The sequence below is a fragment of the Dermacentor albipictus genome, chromosome 4 (assembly GCF_038994185.2).
Source record: "Dermacentor albipictus isolate Rhodes 1998 colony chromosome 4, USDA_Dalb.pri_finalv2, whole genome shotgun sequence".
NCBI classification, from domain to species: Eukaryota; Metazoa; Arthropoda; class Arachnida; order Ixodida; family Ixodidae; genus Dermacentor; species Dermacentor albipictus.
This window is the reverse complement of record NC_091824.1, coordinates 12,146,701-12,166,061: the sequence shown is the minus strand read 5'-3', so window position 1 is coordinate 12,166,061 and position 19,361 is coordinate 12,146,701. Positions and strand designations below refer to the sequence as shown.

At 50.6% G+C, this 19,361-nt stretch overlaps 1 protein-coding gene across 4 annotated transcripts in view; it reads left to right on the top strand.

Moving 5' to 3' along the window:
• The window catches only part of rhea (Talin_middle and talin-RS domain-containing protein rhea), a 408,423-nt gene that overhangs the window by 46,200 nt on the left and 342,862 nt on the right, over positions 1-19,361 (top strand). Inside the window, exon 1 of one of the 4 annotated variants that reach the window (XM_065450440.2) lies at positions 5,219-5,318. The exons of the other annotated variants lie outside the window; for them this stretch is intronic. The gene's annotated coding sequence lies outside the window, so the exon portion shown is untranslated. Of the gene's footprint in view, positions 1-5,218; positions 5,319-19,361 lie in introns of those variants that run through there. 4 annotated transcript variants of the gene reach the window in all.

The window sequence follows — 19,361 nt, the reverse complement described above, 5'->3', positions numbered from 1 at the left end:
GGTTCTACAACGGTTCCTGCCCTCGGTCAAGCTGTGCCGCAGGACACGGCCTTTGTTGGCTGGCGCCAACGACGAAGCCGCACCGGTAGAGAGGCACGCGACAATCACTCTGCATCGACACCGTCATCGTGCGAGTTTCGTATTCGGGACGCTCGTTTCACGTACGTATGCCGTGTAGCTACCTGCTCGTAATTCAGCGGCCATCGAGCAGTCGTATTTTACTTCTTACGAGTCCGGTCGTAAGTGCGGAATTTCGACGCCCCCCCCCCCCCCTTTTTTTTTATCTCGAAATATCGAATCCCCTGCGTCGCCTACAGTCCGAGTGGGTGCTCGGGAGATGCAAGCGACGCCGTGTCACCGTAGCACGATTTGTCGCGTGCACGCATGCGGTCAGCGCTTGCAGTTTCTGGACCTGCCTAGTGCGCGGGAAATGTCGACGGCTCAGCTCGTAAAGTGTGACCGGCGTGTTCTTGCAGCTAGCTGTGCGCGCCAAATGCGCGTGCAGTGCGGTGGTCGAGAATGCTTTGTTACGGGCTGCCACCAGCGTCTGCTTGGAGCTTGAACCAGCTCGACCGTCCCACAGGGTTCGGCAGAGAAGGCGAGGTAATGCAACAACAAATAGCGCAAGTTCAATACGTCATTCCGGGTGAGCGGTGCGCTCCAAGACAAATGTTCAGCGCGCGTGCACCCGCACGCCAGGGCAGAGAAGACGGCGCTGGGGTTCTCGTATACCCTCCACCATCCGGGCAACCTCATTTTCCCTTGCTCCCTGCTAGAGGGCCTTGTCAGGACACGCCGGGTCAACACACACGGATAGAAACCACTCCTAGAAGGGATGAACGTGGGACAGAGTAGGATTTGCACATTCCGCTCATAATACCGTCGCGTGCGCACCCCGTACGGACGTCCTTTTCATGTTGACGAGCGTGACGATTAGGCACGTCGTGTCTCAGGCGCTTGGCATCCGTTACATTCGTTGCCGCACAAAGCGTGAACCGTATATGACCACCGTTCAGCCACCAAAAGTGGCCGGCTGGCGCGCTTTCGCTGCTGCCGTTGTATCGGTGCGGCTGCAAGCGGTGAAGATCCGGTCAGCCTATTTCCAAGAATGACAGCGGATTCGGAATGGCCGACCGCCATTCCTGCACCGGAACACTCCGCCACAGCGGATCGAGGCCGACATCGGCGATTGAAGCACGAGCGCACTTCCGCCTCCGAAAGCGCCTCGGGTTATTCGTCGTTCTCAGCCTTTTAGGCTTGAACTCGCGCGCACGTTGTGTGTACAAGTTTTTTTTTAGCCCAAAGTCACGGCGCGTGCGTGTGTGCTTTTCTCGTCCGCCGGGATTGTGTGTCGCGCACATCGGAGACGCAGATAAACCCGCCATCAGTTCGCTGGTGACACGTCGAGACAGTGCCTTCGGAAGTAAGGGTTGTTGGAATGCCAATCTTCGTCCGAATACTGGCGAAGCGCGTCACTTTCGGCCGAAACGTGGCATCGAAAGCTTGCTTGAACACTTCTTACTCCCTCGAGTGCCCCCGCTGGTCGGTGCGGAACTTAAGCTAGAGGACGCATCGCGCTCTGCAAGCAGTACAAGCGCAAGTTGACGATGCGAAGCACCACTTCCGAGACACCGCGTTCACGGGCGCGTGCACCGTAGCGGCAGTTGGCTGTGGGTGGCCTGACCACCAAGCGTCTTCCAGTGGACTCCGTCAATTGTTGCGGAGTTCAGAGCGCTGCTCCGTGGCGTGGATCTTGCGGCGGAGCTGCTTCCAATCCGCCATTGAAAGCTATGTACGGGAGGCACCGTCCATCACCCAGTGGAATACGCTTGCTCCGCAAAGAGCACTACTACTACCGGAAGTGCTCCGAATCTGCTATTGAAATTCACCATGAGAAAGTCCGCGTGTCGCCGAAGTTACCCATCGTCGTTCTAAAAAATTAAACGAAATGCGATCTGATTATGAGCTCACTAAAGTGACTGTTTGGGCATGTTGGTAGGAAACGATTGCAGCTTTTTGCGCCCCAGGACGAGAGCAGAAGCTATCTGTGGGTATCTGCGCTCGAGTGACTTAGCCTCTTACCTGTCCTCGCGTCTTGTGCTCAAAAAACTGCATTCCTGATTGAGGCATGCCGTAGTTGGGGACTAGCAAATGTAAATTGAGTAAAAACATACCGGTGTACAAAGTAGGATTATTTAACAGGTGCTACCGTGACACCGACACTTACAGTAGTACATTCTGATGCATATGAAGGCAGCGAAGTATCCTCATCCGCGCACTTGGGTAGGCGACAAGCGGCACTAGCTGTCGCACTGCGACGCGCGGGCACGGTTGTGCAACCAGCAAATTAGTGAACAAACAGAAAGCCCGCTCGCTGCACGCCCGGCACAGGCAACGCATCTCTGGATGGATGCTATGAGCGTCCCTTTCGGAACGGGCCAGTGGGTTGCACCATATTGCCTACCTGTGTTAAACAAGAAGATAAGGCAAACACGATGAATTCCCATAAGCAAAGTTTCTAAACCCTTTTTGTGAACTTTGTTTTTGTACGCCTCCGTTTGTCGTTTCCCTACTTCCACCATTCTTCCAATCGCCGCTTACTAATCTCTATTGCCGACATGATTACTTTTCCACTGCTCTCGTTGAACCAACGCCTCCTCTAGAAAGATGCCTGCAGCGTCGCTCGCTTACCCATTGTAGCCGTCGCGCCTTGAGTTGCGGTCGGTTGTCAAGAGATGGCGCCACCTACTTCCCTATCTCCGCTGAGGTGTCGCGGCCGTAGCGGCGGCCGCGCTGCCATGCGGTGATGTGCGCATGCGTGCATGTGTTGCAAGCGACCACCGCAAAGATCGCTAGCTACCACCTCAAGTGGAAAAGAGGAAAGGTAAGGGCAGCAGGTTTTCGGCGCACGCGGCAGGTATCTTTTTAAAGGAGGCGTCGGTTGAACCCAAAGGCTTCAAGGTGGCCAGTGGTGCCTGAATCGACCGCTGGGCAGATATCCTCACATTCTAATCAAACATGTTCCATCATTGCCCTCGCTTTACCGCAGCAAGCACATGCTTATGTCCCGCTTATAAGTGCGCGTTCTGAGGCATCCTGATCGCGCTTTGAAAAGTAATGAACTTCCCTTTGAGTTATAAATTGTTTCTTTGGCGTAATAGTTCTGTGGAAACACGCAAGGTGGAGAGTAGTAATTAACTAAGGAAAAATCAGACATCCACCCGTTCGTAGAAATTGCTACAAAGGAAACCCATACGTGTCCCTTGAAAGAAAAGCCTCGCAGTTGAAAAATTCGTCCTGGTCCGGGACTCGAATCCGGGACCACCGTCTTTCCGGGGCAGCCGCTCTGCCATCTGAGCTAACCAGGTGTCTAGCAGGGCGAGGTTGAATTTGTCAACAACTCGTGGGGATCGACGAAGATGCGGAGCAGCACCACCAACAAATACACTTTGTCCGTCGTCAGACAAAACCAACAATGTATTCTTCGTCTCCAGGCTTAACCTAAAAATCCCGCGCTACTTCTACCTCGTCCCCAATGGCACATACCCGCGACAATATAGTTGTGCCAAATATACTGTGCTGTTTGCTCCCCCTTTCGAAAAAGATCATCGTCCCTATGATAGAGGCTTGGAAAACAGCGATAAAAAAAAACTGCGCAGTCTTGTCAGTCTTCATAGTACGCCTTCATACGAAGCACGTGAATGACCTCGGGTAAATGCGTCGGCGCTTCGAACAGTGAGAGCCGTCTGGGGCGACTTCGTAGTTGACGTCACTGATGCCTTGAACTATGTACTTGCGCAGGAGCTTTTTCGGAGCCCACGCTGTCTCACACTTCGACGCCCGATGTTGTATGTTACGGGTCTTTGCCGAAGATCTGCCGTCACAGTCCTGTTTTCGTGGATTCGCAGACACGCACATCCTCTGCTCGTTGTGGGATCTCTTCAGCACCCGTCTCCTTGTCATCAGAATCATGAGGGAGCATTGCGTCTCGTGTTGTCGTAACCTCACGGCCGTATACGAGACTGAAGGGTGTCTTGCGAGTGGTCTCTTGATGAGCCGTATTGTACGCGAAGGTGACATAAGGTAAAACCTCGTCCCAGTTGTTGTGCTCTACATCTATGTACATGCTTATCATATCAGCCAGTGTCCTATTGAGTCGTTCCGTCAGTCCGTTTGTTTTGCGGTGATACACCGTTGTCTTCCGGTGGGCGGTACCGCTTAGACGTAGAACGATATTAAAAAACCTGGCCACGAACGCAGTATACCTCTGTCCGTGACGACTACTGCGGGAGCGCCATGCCTTAAACCGATGGATTTGAGAAAAAAATAGAGCCGCTTCATGAGCTGTTGCCCGTTGCAGAGCACCTGTCTCGGCACATCTAGTGAGATAATCCGTGGCGACGATTATCCACCTATTGCCGGTAATAGACGTTGGGAAGGGGCCCAGAAAATCCATGCCTACTTGTGAAAATGGTGTGGCTGGTACTTGAACAGGGTGCAGTAGGCCGGCTGGCTTGACGGATGGCGGTTTGCAACGTTGGCAATCCAAACATGTCTGAACGTAACGTTTAACGACCGCACTAAGGCTCGGCCAGTAGTAATTCTGCCGAATCCGTGCCGATGTGCGAGTGTAGCACAAGTGCCGAGCGGTCGTCTCGTGGTGGCAGGCGTGCGAGATTTCACGTCGGAGCGATGAGAGCAAGCAGTTGCTGCCGCTAGGTGAGAAGTTCTTCTCGTAGAGGACGTGCGTGGCGCAAGCGGTACGATGTCAGCCCTCTTGCAAACAGCCTCGACACGCTGTTGAAGATAACTTGGGCGATTTGGTGTTTACTTAACATGTTGCTTTTTAGCGCAATAAACTCGAAAAAGAGAGGGCAGTGAGCGGCGCAAAAAAAAAAAAAGAAAGACGAGCGCTACACTTACAACTGTTTATTCTGAAAAAAACAGAGCATCCTATATATGCACAAAAATGCACATGCGCAAACGCATAAAACAAGCAAAAGACGTCAGTAAACCGAAGGCATTATCAATTTTTATATGCTAAGCAATCTGAATTCCGAATCATAAAGCGTCAGACCTGCTTGGGGTCTGCGCTTAAGAAATCGCGTGTTCATGTGATCAAGACGAGTTTTGACAATCTGATCGAGCAACTTTTAAAAGCCGGTTACTTTCGCTTGGTGCCGACGTCAGTCAGAAGCTGAAAGGCAACGAAAAGGTGGGCGATGAAGTCGTGCGTAGCACTCGAAAAAAGGCACAAGTAGTCACATTGGTACAAGTGGCGCAAGGGTTAGCCAGAATCTTAAGAAAGTGGCGAACAGGTATGGAGTACTTTTGGTCTTCTCCGCCCCGAACAAGCTGGCCCGTTTCTGCCTCGAATTACGGGTGGCGCTACGAACGGGTGTACAGTACGGCACGTCGAGTTACGTGCATCGCTCCACTGGAGTGGTTTACCGGATTCCGCTCAGCTGTGGCAAGCGCTACATTGGGCATACTGGGTGTTGCGTCAACGACCGAATTAGAGAGCACGCAAATATTTTAAAGAAAGATACGACTGCGCACCTGTCTGCGCACTGCAAGTCTTGTTCCGACTGTGAACCACTGTTTTTTAATGTCAGGATCATAGGTAGAAGCAAAAACAAAACCGCACGTGAACTGTTACAGGCATTCCATATCCATACCACTGGTCTAGCTTGCGTGAGTCAAACATCTGTTACGTTTTATGATTCGGTATTCACATTGCTAAGCATATAAAAATTGATAACAATGCCTGCGGCTTACGGACGTTTTTTTCTTGTTTTATGCGTTTGCGCGTGTGCATTTTTGTCTATATACGGGATGCTGTTTTCAGAATAAACGGTTATAAGTGTAGCGCTCGTCTTTCCTTTCGCCTCTCACTGCCTTCTTTTTTTCGAGCTTTTGGGCTAAAAAGCAACATGTTGAGGCACGCTATTTGTTCGTCCTTCCAGGTAATCAATAAGCGGCAGCAATTCAGTGTCATCCCGTTGCTGGTGCAAAAGATCGGCGGTGTCCACGAGTCCCAGAAAGACCGTGTCGTCATCTCGTGCTGCCGGCTCAACAGGAGACCGAGAAAGGCAGTCGGCGTCTGCGTGCCGTTTTCCCGACTTGTATGCGACAGCAAAGTCGAACTCTTGGAGTCGAAGCGTGCGAGCCGGCCGGAAGGATTTTTCAGAATAATGAGCCGGCAGAGTGAATGGTGACCGCTAACGACGGTGAAAGACCGACCGTACAAATATGGACGAAATTTCAGAACTGTCCGTACCATTGCGAGGCATTCTTTTTCAGTGGTGGAGTAGTTAGCCTCGGCTCGGAATGGTGTTCTACTAGCGTAAGCGATCACGTTTTCGCTGTCGTCCTGCCATTGTACGAGCACCGCCCCTAGTCTGGGCAACATCGTCGGGGCGTCTTCGTCGAAGTGTGCGAGCACGGGAGGCGCTTGCATGCGTTGCCGGAGCTGCCCGCTGCTGGTCTTCGCCCCGAGCAAAAGGGATCTTCTCTGGTGTTAACGGCCATGCGATGCGCGAGGAATTCGCATTGAGTCGCCCGTAATATGCACAGAATATCAGAAAACGTCGCATGGCCCTTTTGTCTGATGGGGTCCGGAAATTAGCGACGGCCGCAATTTTATCCGGATCAGGCTGGACTCCTTGGTTACTGACAACGTGCACCGATGAACTGGAGCTCGTGCTAAGCAAAATGACACTTCTCAGGCTTCAAAGTGAGACCGGCAGAGCGTATCGCTTCAAAAACAGCTTGCAACATTTTTAAGTGTTCGTCGAACGTTGCGGAAAAGACGGTCACGTCATCCAGGTACACCAGGCATGTTTGCCATTTGAGTCCAGAGAGGACAGTGTCCACTAGACGCAGAAATGTTGCTGGTGCCGAAAACAAACCCAAGTATCTGAAATTCATCAAGTCCGTCAGGCGTCACAAAGGCGGTTTTTTCACGGTCTCACTGATCCACTTCGATCTGCCAATAACCGCTTTTCAAGTCCATTTACGAAAAGTAGCACGCGTTTCGCAACTTATCCAAGGAATCATCAATACGTGGCATTGCATAAACGTCCTTCTTTGTGACCTCATTGAGCATCCGATAGTCGACGCAGAAGCGCAGGTTACCGTCCTTCTTTTTCACTAAAGCTGCAGTTGATGCCCAAGGGCTATTACATGGCCGAATAACGCCATCTTCCAGCATCGTGTTCAGTTGTTTTTGCATTGATTCACGTTCCTTTCGGGCCCCCCGATAAGGGTTTTGTCCAATGGGTCTGGCGTCGACATCAGTAATGATTCAGTGTTTGGTAAGTGGCGCTTGACCAACTCTTGACGCAGATGAGAAACAGCCCTGGTACCGATTGATGAGTTCAAGAAGACGGTTTCGCTCAACGGCCGGTAAAGTCGGATTAACGTCTACAATAGGCGCAGCTGTGTACTTTGTAGAGGAGGCTGCTGCGCTAAGTGGCCGCCTTCTATTTGTGTTACTTCGTCGAAATAAGCGACGGCAGTGCTTTTAACGATGTGTCGACGTTTCTTACTAAAATTCATCAGGAAGAGTTGGGCGATTCCGTCGATTACATTGATAAGTGCTCTGGCAATGGAGACGCTGCAGTTCAGTGCTAGAGCATTGATGTGTTGAGCTGCTCCAGTCCCATTCTGCAGGCTGTCACAGTAAACGGGCACGAGAGAGCAACTCCGTGGCAAAAGTATGACGTCGTCCGCAGCAATACGTAAGCGAGGTTGCTTCTCATGAGTGACATTACCTGAGCTCGAGGTAAACGTGACGCTTCTGTCACACATGCTAATCACGGCGCCGTACTCACGTAGGAAATCCATGCAAGTTCCTTACAACACTCAGTAAGACTGACGAGGGTGGCAACGAAGGTTGAACCGGCGAAGAGTCGGGCCGTGAATTTCCCGACAGGTGACCTCCGGCGGTTCTTATGTTGCATGGGCCCATGGCGTCTTCACCTTTCTTAGTTTGTCGGCGAGCTTATGATTGAAACATGGCAGCCAGTGTCAACATGAGCGGCTACTTGGTGACCGTCAATGCGAACGATGCGGTCGGCGCTGTAACGACGTCAGTTACGTCTTTCGTAGTTGTATTCGTTGCATTCGGTGTCTTCGTCATCGGAGTGTTCACGTCGTCGTTCGTCGGTTATGGTGGGTGTGGAGAAGTTGGAGAATTGGCAACCTCACCCATGGAGGTCGCTGCGGCTAGTTTCCCCGTCGAGGGCTAGGGGACCTGCCCCTAGTGACGTCGGTAAAACTGCGACGAGTCGGCGAAATGTAGCGCGCAGGAGAAGGAGAACGTGGTCAGGGCGGGCGTCGTCGTATTTTGGGGCTTCACAGGAGCCTCGTTGCAGGCGCGTCGGCCGTCATACGTACAATCGGCATGGTTGGCAGGAGAGCTTGGGTATTGATAGTTCCATTTGTGGCAAGCTCGATAGACGTGTCCACCTTCGCCAGAATGGTAGCACTGGTCGACAGTGCGCCACAAATCGGTTTTCCGACGCTGATAGTTCGGCGGCAACACGCCATGGAACCAAGGAGTGGCGTGTGCGTGTCGAAAATACGGCATTGTTTGTGCTGGCGTGATCGGCGGGGTCGGTAGAGTCGACGGGGTGACGATGTCGACTCTGTAGCACAGGTGATGTTGTAGTTGTGGGTCAATGACGTCGAAGTTGTGTTGATTGGACGGCGAACAGCTTCCGCATAAGCAAGGCGCCGCGGCACGTTACCACAGTCTGGCGATGAAAAAGCTTGCCGGACTTCTTTCCGGACCACATCAGCTACAAAAGATAACGCTGGCGTCGGTTTGTAGGCGCAACAACAAATCCGAGCTGCCGAAGCTCTTCTCGCACAACCTACTCGGATAACTTCACGCAGAGGCCTGTCGTTACTTGCATCCAGAACAGATGCGTCCGCCGTCGAGTTAGTCATGTCATGCTGTTCGTATTGTTGCTGTAGACCAGTTCAATGGCTGTAACCTCTTCTGTGAATTCCGTCACTGTTGTCGGTGGATTTCTCACAAGGCCGGCAAACAGTCGCTCTTTCACTCCTCGCAAGAGATACCGCAGCTTTCTTTCCTTTCGTATGTCGGGGTCTGCCCTACGGAAAAGACGGGCCATGTTTTCTGAGAACATAGCAACGCTCTCATTGGGTTTTTGAATGCGGATTTCAAGAAGACTCCCCGCATTTTCTCTCCTGTCGATGCTTGTGAAAGTGTCCAGCAGCTGCCCGCGGAAGTCGTCCCACGTGGCAAAGCTGCTTTCCCTGTTGACGTGCCGCGTACTAGCATTGCCCTTCAGATAGGAACGAGAGTTTGTCCTCCGAGCTGGTCTTATGGTTGTACTTGGGGACGCGCTCGAACTGGTTTAGGCAATCTTGGATGTCTTCAAATGCATCAGCATGAAAGTTCTCCGGAACCATGGAATTCTGCAGTGTTACTTGCGATGGAGCTGCGGTGACCATGATTGTTGTAGGAGGCAAACGATTTCTCGATAGAAAGATAGAATAAACTTTAATGTCCAACGGAAAAAGGTGATCTACCCACCCCCTGACGCACAGGTCAGGGGGTGAGTGCCGCCGCCTCAGATGCAGGCTGGGAGGTCTTGGGTCCCAGCAGCCTCTTCGGCCAGTTGGACGAGCCGGAGCTGGAGCTCAGGGTCCGAGCTGCGCAGCAGGGTCTCCCAGGTGTCTCTACTATCTATTTTGTGCGTTCCCCCGGGAGAGTACGGACATTCCCATATTATGTGGTCGAGGGTCCCTCTCGCCCCACAAAGATTACAGCTATCGCTCCTGGCCTCGGGGAACATGTGGTTCGCCATAACCGGGTGCGGATATGTATAAGTTTGTAGTCGTCTCCACGCGACTGCTTGTCTGTTGTTTAATTTTGGGTCTGGCGGGGATACCAGTCTACGAGCCAATCTATAATGCTGCGTGATCTCCCCATATTTTAGCATGCGCTCTCCGCTCCCTCGGTCATCGAGGGGCCCCGTAGCGGCTCGGCGGTAGAGATCTCGAGCCAGCTCGTGGGCCGCCTCGTTGCCGGGGACGGCTTCATGCGCCGGAGTCCAAATTATTTGAATTTTTCTATCTAGCTTTCTCTGGCCTAGGATTCTGGCCGCTAAGGGCGAGATCCTTCCCTTGCTGAAATTTTGTATGGCAGTTTTGCTGTCACTGATCACAAATTTCGCGTCCGTTCCAGCGCAAGCTAATGCGATCGCAATTTCCTCGGCAACTTCTATGTTGCGCCCGCGCAGAGTGACAGCAGTCACGGAAATACCCCGGCCGCTGACGGCCGTTGCCACCGTAAAACTGCCGCTACCTCCCGCCGCGTCTACATAGGCCACCTCATGCTCCGAGATATTACCGAATCTAATTTTTAATGCTTCGGCTCGTTTATGCCTCCTGTCTTTGTTATGTTCCGGGTGCATGTTTTTTGGCAGAGGGGGGATAATCAGATTTTTTCTCATTTCCCTATCTACTTCCACCTTTTGGGTGGGGCCTCTGTCCGGGTTTATTCCAACTTTGGCCAATATGGCTCTTCCTGTCTTCGTGGTGCTAAGTCTCTCAATTTGAGAGGTTCGCACCGCTTCCGCCAGTTCTGCCCATGTGTTGTGCACTCCTAGAGCCATCAATCTCTCTGTTGATGTACACATGGGCAGTCCCAGCGCTCGTTTTACGCATTTTCTCATTAGAGAATCAATCTTTTCTCTTTCCACCACTTTCAAATCGAGATATGGCGTTGCATAGCTCACCCGGCTGAATATGTACGCCTGTATTAGCTTAAATAAATTTTTTTCCTTTAGCCCTCGACCTTTGCTGGCCACCCGCCTAATTAGGCTCAGGGTCTGTAATGCGTGATTCTGCAGCCTCTTGAGGGTCTCGCCATTGTAGCCGTGTGACTGGAGAATCAGGCCCAAGATTCTAATTTGCTCTACTATTGGTACCTCTTTACCCGCCACCTTAATTTTGATCTCCGACGGTGCCTTGCACCTTAAGTGTTTCGGATTGTATATAAACAATTCTGATTTCTGCGGCGAGCATGCTAGGCCTCTCTCGGCCGCGTAATCGACTATGATGTCGGTGGCGGCCTGGAGCAGGCTTTCGACGGCTGAATCACTTCCCCGGTTGACCCAGAGGGTGATATCATCCGCATATATACTAAATTTTAATCCCTCGAGCTTTGCCAATTGCTCGGGGAGTTCTCGCATAGCCACGTTGAAGAGTAGGGGAGACAGCACTGATCCTTGGGGCGTACCCTTACTCCCTAGCTCAATTGTGGGGGATTCCAGCGTTTGGAACCTCATGCAAGCAGTTCTTCCCGTCAGGAAGTCCCTGATGTATCGATATGTCCTGGTACCTACATTAATCTTGTTCAGCCCTTCCAGGACCGCCTCATGCTTTACGTTGTCAAAAGCCTTCGTGAGGTCCAGTCCCAGAATTGCTTTTGCATCTTTAGACCTTGAGTCTATTATATCATGTTTGATTTGGAGCATGACGTCCTGCGTACACAATTGAGGTCGGAACCCGACCATCTCATGTGGCCACAGATCGCCCTGCTCCATGAAGCCCATCAGTCTGGTCTGGACGACGTGCTCCATCAATTTCCCCACGCATGAAGTTAAGGAAATTGGCCGTAAGTTTTCCAATTGCGGAGGCTTCCCGGGTTTTGGTATTAAAGTAATGCTTGCCGTCTTCCACTGTTGTGGGAGCTCGCCTTTTTCCCAACATTCCTGCATGTACTTCGTTAGATAGCTAATGGAATCATCGTCTAAGTTTCTGAGCATTTTGTTCGTTACCCCGTCAGGGCCTGGAGCCGACTTCGTTCTGAGTCTTACAATCTCTGCTCGCACTTCCGCTTCTGTGATGGGGGCGTCCAACGCCTCGTTAGGCGCTCCACCATAGTCGGGTAGTGGAGTTCGCGATGTTTCCCCCACGAACGTCTCAATTAATTTCTTCATGAAATAATCATCGTTCCCTACGAACGCGTGCCTAGCTTTTGCCAATCTTATACCGGATTGAGTTTTCGAGCTTGCAGGGTCCAACAAATGCCGGAGGATGTTCCACGTCTTGGAGAGGTGCATGCTCCCCTCCATTTCGTCACACTTGTTGGCCCAATTTTGTTCGCATAATGTAAAAGTATAATCTTCGATTTCCTTATTGTGCCTAGCAATCCTTCTTCTGAGGTTCCGGTTCCATTTCTGATTTTTGAGACGACGTTCCATGCTTTGCTTAGCTTCCCACATATGCAGAAGACGGCTGTCCGCTATCTCCGGGGCGTTATCCCCTTCGAGCGTTTTTGTCGTCCTTCTAACGTCCGATTTGAGCGCCGTCGTCCATTCCTCGATGTTTCTGATGGGCCCCAGTTCCTGCGCACTCCTGATATCTCTAAAGTTATCCCATTCAACGACGGCCGGCGCGCGAGCCCTGCGCGTTTGAAGGCCCACTTTCAGTATGGAAACAATTATGTAGTGGTCGCTGCCAAAATTTTGATCCGAATTATGCCATTCTAGATCTTTAATGTTTTTCGAGAATGTTAGATCTGGAGATGTATCCTTACTAACGCTATTGCCCACCCTCGTTGGACTCTCAGGGTCCGTGTGCAGAGTGAGCCCTATGTCATGCGTATCTTCCCACAGCTGTCTGCCTTTCGGGCTTTGGTGCGGGTACCCCCATTCCTGGTGATGTGCATTAAAGTCCCCCACTATCAACAGTGGCTGGTTGCTTGAAATTTTGAGGGCCTTGCGAAGCAGAGCCCTGAACCTCACCTTCCTTTGCCTGGGTGAGCTGTACAAATTTAGAAGGAATAAACTAGGGTCCTTCTGTTTTCCGGTTAGAATTTCGACAAACACGTTCTCGATCTCTCTTGACTCTAAATCGTGTTCAATGGCCGCGATATTTCTTTTCACGAGTGTTGTGACCGAGGATTTCTCCCCCCTGCCACTATGAAATGCCTGATAACCTGACAGTTTTGCGGGTCCTCCAGTTTCCTGGAGGGCAATCGCCAAAGGAGTCTCATCTAATAGCGGAAGGTACTGTTGCAGAATCGACCGCTTGCGCCGGAAGCCGCGACAGTTCCACTGCCAGATTTGATTTTCATTTGCGCGCCTGGCCATTTTGCAGTTGCGTGACGATCTGCTCCATATTCTGTTGCCACCCGTTCATGGCGACCATCTCATTCCTTAGCCTTTGGCATTCCTCGGCCTGTTTCTGAACTGCCCCGAGGACAGTTTGAATTTGGATGTTGATATGGTTCATAAATTCATTCATCTTGGCCTCTAATCTTACCAAATTTTCGACCCTTTTTTCTATAGCCTGAATAGGATCGGCGTCTTGAATTTTGCGTTTCGTTGGTGGCGGGAGGGACGCCTCTGTGACCATCTTATCCTCTCCTTGCGGCTGTTGACGTGCCGCTGGGGGGGTCATCTGTCTAATGGGTTGTTGCGGAGGAGGGGTTGCCTGCCTCTGTGATTTCTTTAAGTTTTGGATTTCGGACCGTTGCGAATCGACTATCCCCGTTAATTTTTCGACCATTTTCTTTAATTTCTCAATTTCCTCGTCCCGTTTATCCCTCTGATTATTTTCCTGGGAGACCTTGCCCGCGAAATTCACACCCTTACGCTCCTTGCTCCTACCTCGTCTCCATGGGTTGGCAGGGTCCCTTGAGCTAGAGCGCCCCCTGGACTGGCTCCTGGCACGGGAACCGGAGCGTCCTTTGGGCGGCGGCGATGGTCTGCTCTGATTTGCTTCCAGTTTTGGGAAAGAGTCCTCGCGGAACTTGAAGTCTTTTCCCTCTTTGGGTTCGCGTTGTCGACTCTGATGTCCCCCACCAGTCGTCGTTGCTTGTCCCATCTCCCACTGTCGCTTCTTAACTTCGTAGGGAGTGCGGAAGAGTTCTCGGCACTTGGGATTTCCTAGGGCGTGGCCTTTGCCGCACAGCTGGCATTTCAGCTCACACCTGTGGTCACTTGACGGGTTCTCGAGGCCGCAGCCCCGGCACTTGACGTTCGTCGGGTCTGGGCACACGTCAGCGCGATGTCCGAGTCGGCCACAGGCGACACACACTTCGTATTTTTTGCGGTACAGCTGGCATCTGTGCGGTGCCCCGTTGAGGTAAATCCACCTTGGCACTTCTTTCTCCTTGAAGAGGATAAAGATCGACTGTGAATCTTTTCCCAGCCTGCGGACGCCTCGAATCTCGGGGTTATCCTTGCGGTCTAGGCGGTATAGAATTTCTTCGATGGAGTATCCGAGTGGAACCCCGTGGATGACTCCCTTTCCGCAGTGCTCGGGGGTGGCCACGTAGGCGAACGTCTCCACTTGTTCTCCGTCGAACATGAGGTGTTTCACGCTCGCGTACTTCAGCTTCCTCTCCGCACTCGTAGTGATGACGAGAACGGAGTGCTGCTTCATATTTGGAGTTATTATATCTTCCTTCTCTTCGCGTGGGTTAATCCCCGCCGACATTTTGATGACGTCAGTCAGATATGCTGTTCCATATTTTGTAAGCTTAACTAAGCCGCCACGTGGTCGGAGAACAATTTTCTCGGCGCCGTCTGGAATGCGCGTATGCTGACGCTCGATCGACTTGGCCGTCATTTTCCCTGCTTGCCTCTGCCGGGCTAGGCCTAGCCAGCGACGACTGAACCGGTGCACCGGTCTTTCGATGCGCGATGGCGATTCCAAACTCGATCGTCGACTCCGCGAAGGGGCGCCAAACATTAAGAATACCCCGCACCTTCACCAGTGCAACGACGTGGAATCGACGAGGATGCGGAGCAGCACCGCCAACACTTTATCCGTCGTTGTTGTGTCGTCAGAGGTACGCTATTCCTTATGCGATGGCGCACACCCACTGTGGGGGATTGGCCAAGGTTTGGATGAAATTAGGCTATCTTTATTAAAAACTGAAAATGGTAAAGCTAACTGGAGGAAATGAATAAAAATGAAATGTTTAAGAATTCAAGACAATCTCTTTGTAGCAATTATAAAATCCTCCACGGTTGAGCAAATATCCCTGTGGCACTGTCCAAGAGAGGAGGCTCCTAGAGAAAGGATATTTATAATTGAAAAGCTCAAACCAAGCTGTGTAAATCTTGATTCTAGATTTTTTCTTAAAGAAGTAAAACGGCGGCAGAATATGAAAAAAAAATGATCTATTGTTTCATCTTCTGCACAGACTGGGAACAGAGGGGAGGGCACCAGACCAGCCCTGTGACGATAGAAGTTTAATTTTGGTATTCGACAACGTAATCGGGTAAAGATGACTTCAGTTTTTCTGGTGTGAAAGGAATTTTTTGGCCAAGGGAATAGGAGGTGTCGATATTCTGAAAAATTTGCTACAGCTGGGTTCAAAAAGTCTTGAGTAATTGTATATCTCCTGAATCTAGTAGTCGTCAGGTAAGCTATTGTAGGAAGTAATGGTAATACAGGGTCACTGAGGGCCGCTCTCGCGAGACTGTCAGCCATTTCGTTCATGACTAATCCTTTATGTCCAGGCACCCATAGCAATCTAATTAAATTTATGTGGGCAGGCACTAGAAAATGAAATGTACGTAAAAGGTTAGTGACACCATTTGCTGTGAGCGAGGAACATAAGGATAAAGAATCTGTTATAATTACTACCGCCAATGTTGACAAATTTAGTTTGCGTAAGGCTAGGACCACAGCTAGAAATTCAGCCAAAAATACGGAATAAAAGTCCGGAATCCTGATTGCAAATGACCAGTCTAGAGCGGGAGAGAAAATGCCAATTCCAGATTTTTCTTCACACTGTGAGGCGTCTGTCGCAATGACCGTACTTATAAACTCAATAAATGGTCCTGTAATAAGCCGTTTAATATATTATAAGAGAGATGTTTTGCATTATTTGGGTAGAGGTCATCACATATAATTTGTAGGTTCTCTCGCACATCACAAATAGTCGGTACCTCCCAGAGACTTACATTTAAGGGATGTTTGTACGAAGACCACCTGTGGTGTATGAAAACGATGCCAGTGTACTCCGAAGACAAGTGCAGGCTGGGAAATGAATATGTATTTCAATCTTGTAATAGGGGATTCATACAATTTCAAGATTGTTTGCACCGTCAGTAACCGAAATCTACACAATATTGAGGGTAACTTGACTTCTTGGTGTAATATGTTATTGGCAACATATTTCGGTAATCCGCAACACAGTCGTAGGGCTTCCCGCTCAAGTAGAACAAGGGGACGTAATTTATAAGCTGGGGCACCAGAAAACAAAACATCCAAATTCTAAAATGGGCCGCACATACATGTTGTATATCATTAAAAGTGGATCTCTCCGCATTCCGGACCGACTATTGCACGGCTTACGTAGCATACCAACTGCTCGTACTCCTTTTTTAACTATATGGTCAATATGGCCGAGCCAATTGAGGGAACCGTCATATACTACACTTAATTATTTCACCGACTCCACTTGAGGTATAGTCTCGAGGCGATAGGATATCGATATATTAACGGGATTGTCAAGAGGGAAAACCAATATAGAGGAAACCAACAACGTCTTCTTCGTCTCCAGGCTAAAGCTAAAAACCCGCGCTACTTCTACCTCGTCCTCACTTGCACATACCCACGGCAATATAGTTGTGCCAATATGTTGTATTGTGCCAGACTTCCTGCCTAATAGGTTTATGTGTTTCCGAAATATTCTAGGTGCGGCCTTCTTTTTCTCACGTATTTATGACAACCAACGTTCACTTTCACCTTTTATCTTTGCTTGAACTACTATTTGAACCATATATTTTTTTCTCCCGCTATATTTCCCATTTTCTGGCTACTTCACACTGCGGCAAGTGCGCTTTTCTTTGCCTGCCTGGGCTGTCAGGATGTTTTCTGTTTTTCGGTTTCTTTGTTCCTTTCCACCGAGCATGTCGCTTCTCTTTCCGTATTTCTGTCGTTATTACACTTAGAAACTCACGAAATTCCCACTCTTTGCTTGGCCATTTGTCAAGCTGTTGCTCGACTCTTGTGACTATATTTGTTATATTTGTTCAGCGTTCAAATTTGGACTGGCCATTTTGCGATCATTGCTCTCTTTCCCAACTACTTTAACCCATCTTCAAAATAATGCGTTTATGGTCATTACCTATGCTGCTGTACCCTTCCTAGTCAATGACCATTTCTCTCAACTTATCGTGAATTCCTTCTGTCATCAGACAGTAATCAATGGTCGATTGCCGGTTTCCCATTTCCCACGTGGTCGGCCCGTCACACTCAAGCCCTGTATTCACGATAACGAGGCGATGCTCACAAAGATCTAGCATTTACTTCCCGCGGCGGTGAGGTGTCGTGGGTAACCAGTTTGCGCGCCATCTATGATCAGGATACAAAGCATGTGGCTCGCCGGGACGCAAGTAGGTACGCGTTGTCTGTCAGGCCAGTTGGCGCTCCTGTTGGACGCCCATGTCTTGCGCGTGGCAGCACTTTGCAGGGGCGGCTTGTATATCTGTCGCAACCGGAGCACGAAGTTGTTCGCCTGAGAGAGAGGGTGCACCCGGGGGTGGAAGGGGAGGTTTGCGACTGTTGCTTGGCACGGAATATGCTCCACCGCACTTGGGTCAATTGTAATATTCCGTAGACTTGTGGTGAGCTCGTCCGCTTGCTGTCTATAGCTCATCGTGCCTCAACGCAGCGATCAGTTCCTTCCCCGTGGTCTTGTCAGTGGCAAGGTCAATTGAGCCGATATTCATCATCTTCAGCCTGTTTATGCCCTCTGCCGGACAACAGCGTCACCCAGCGATCCCCTGCCTGGCGCCAGCTGACCCCATTTCATGCTTACAGATTTTCACATTTTTATTACACCGCCGAGTTGTTCCATAGCTGGGTTTCCGTTGTCTCGGCACCCATTGTGTGATTCTAATGGACCACCCAGGATTACTTTCCCTACGCATTGCATGCCCTGCCAGACTCATTTTCTTCCCCTTAGTGTCAACTAGAATACCGGCTGCCCCTGTTTGCTCTCTAATCCATGCTGCTGCCCATCGCTCGTTGTGCGGACCTTAAAGGACCTCACCAGGCCACACAACATACTTCGGTTATACGCTGGAAGTTGGTACGTGTCCTATAGGTAGCGTTCTGCCGCAAAAATTTGTCATATTGGCTAATTAATAGCCAAGATAGAAATAATTCAGTGCCGTGAAGCCATGATTTCAGGAGGCGAGCTCCACTGCCAAGCGAGACACTCTCCGCTTGACCCGCCTAGCTTCCTCAAGCGAAATTCCTTCCCTGCGTTCTCGGGCCTCGAGGATCGCGTGACGCATACGTCATGGGCCCCGCCTTCATTTTTTTCTTCTTCGCTGTTTTGCGGGCTGCGCACTTCCGCTGGCGGCGTCGCGCGCGAGCTGTTGTGATTGTCTCGTTTCGCGCAGCGCACGATTTTGCGCGCTGTGCACGAGGACACCTGACTATCGGTATAAGTCTGTGCTACACGAATACCGAGGCAGACACCAGCTGACCACAGAGCATGATCCCGCGCTGGAACACGGTAGAAAGTGACATAGTTTCGATGTCTGCGCGCGCAACTGCACGACGTGGGAACAAGCAGACGAAACGGGAGCACACCTTCCTTGCTGCGATGCAAACTAAAACAAAAACACGCAGACATTCGGTTTACGTGTTTTATTATTTCTCCAAGCTTTAATGCGTCTATGCTAGCAACATATTACGCTATTGACGGATGTTTCATCGAATAATTCTCGAAGTCGCGTGTCACCACGAGCGACGTCACAGCACGAGCACGTGTACGTCATCCTCCCTCTTGGAGCGCGGCGGCCGCGAGAAGGAAAGACGACGTTCGGTTTGAAATTTCAGGTGTTTCCGTGGCGCATAGCGATGTAATAGGCGGACACGATTGTTATCGCGCATTGTGTGCTCTGCGCTTGTCGGCTCAATACGACCAGACCTGGTGAGGGGCTTAAGTATAAACCCCACGCAAGCGATGTTGCGCGCGACAGCGACAAGCTATCCGATGGAGATGGCTGTCGCGTTCGCTCGTCGCCTACAAGTCATACCCCATGCGAACTGCGATATTGAGCGACTTCTCCCCGGTGTTGCCAGTATGACGGCAGCAACGTACGCGCCGAAACTAGCGTGAAGCGTACTTTATTACTTTAAGTTGATGTATTTTACTGTAAAAAGCAGCATAAAATATTTCCGAGGGTCCTGCAGTAGCTCCTTATCCTTGCACGTATAAAAATTCAATCGTTTTCTCCTTCCGGGCGACAATCGGTAGTATTTGAATGATGTATGTCCAGTTCCGGCTTCCCGCTATTGGCTAGTCGCTCATAGCACTTGCGGGCAACGAGCGACAGATT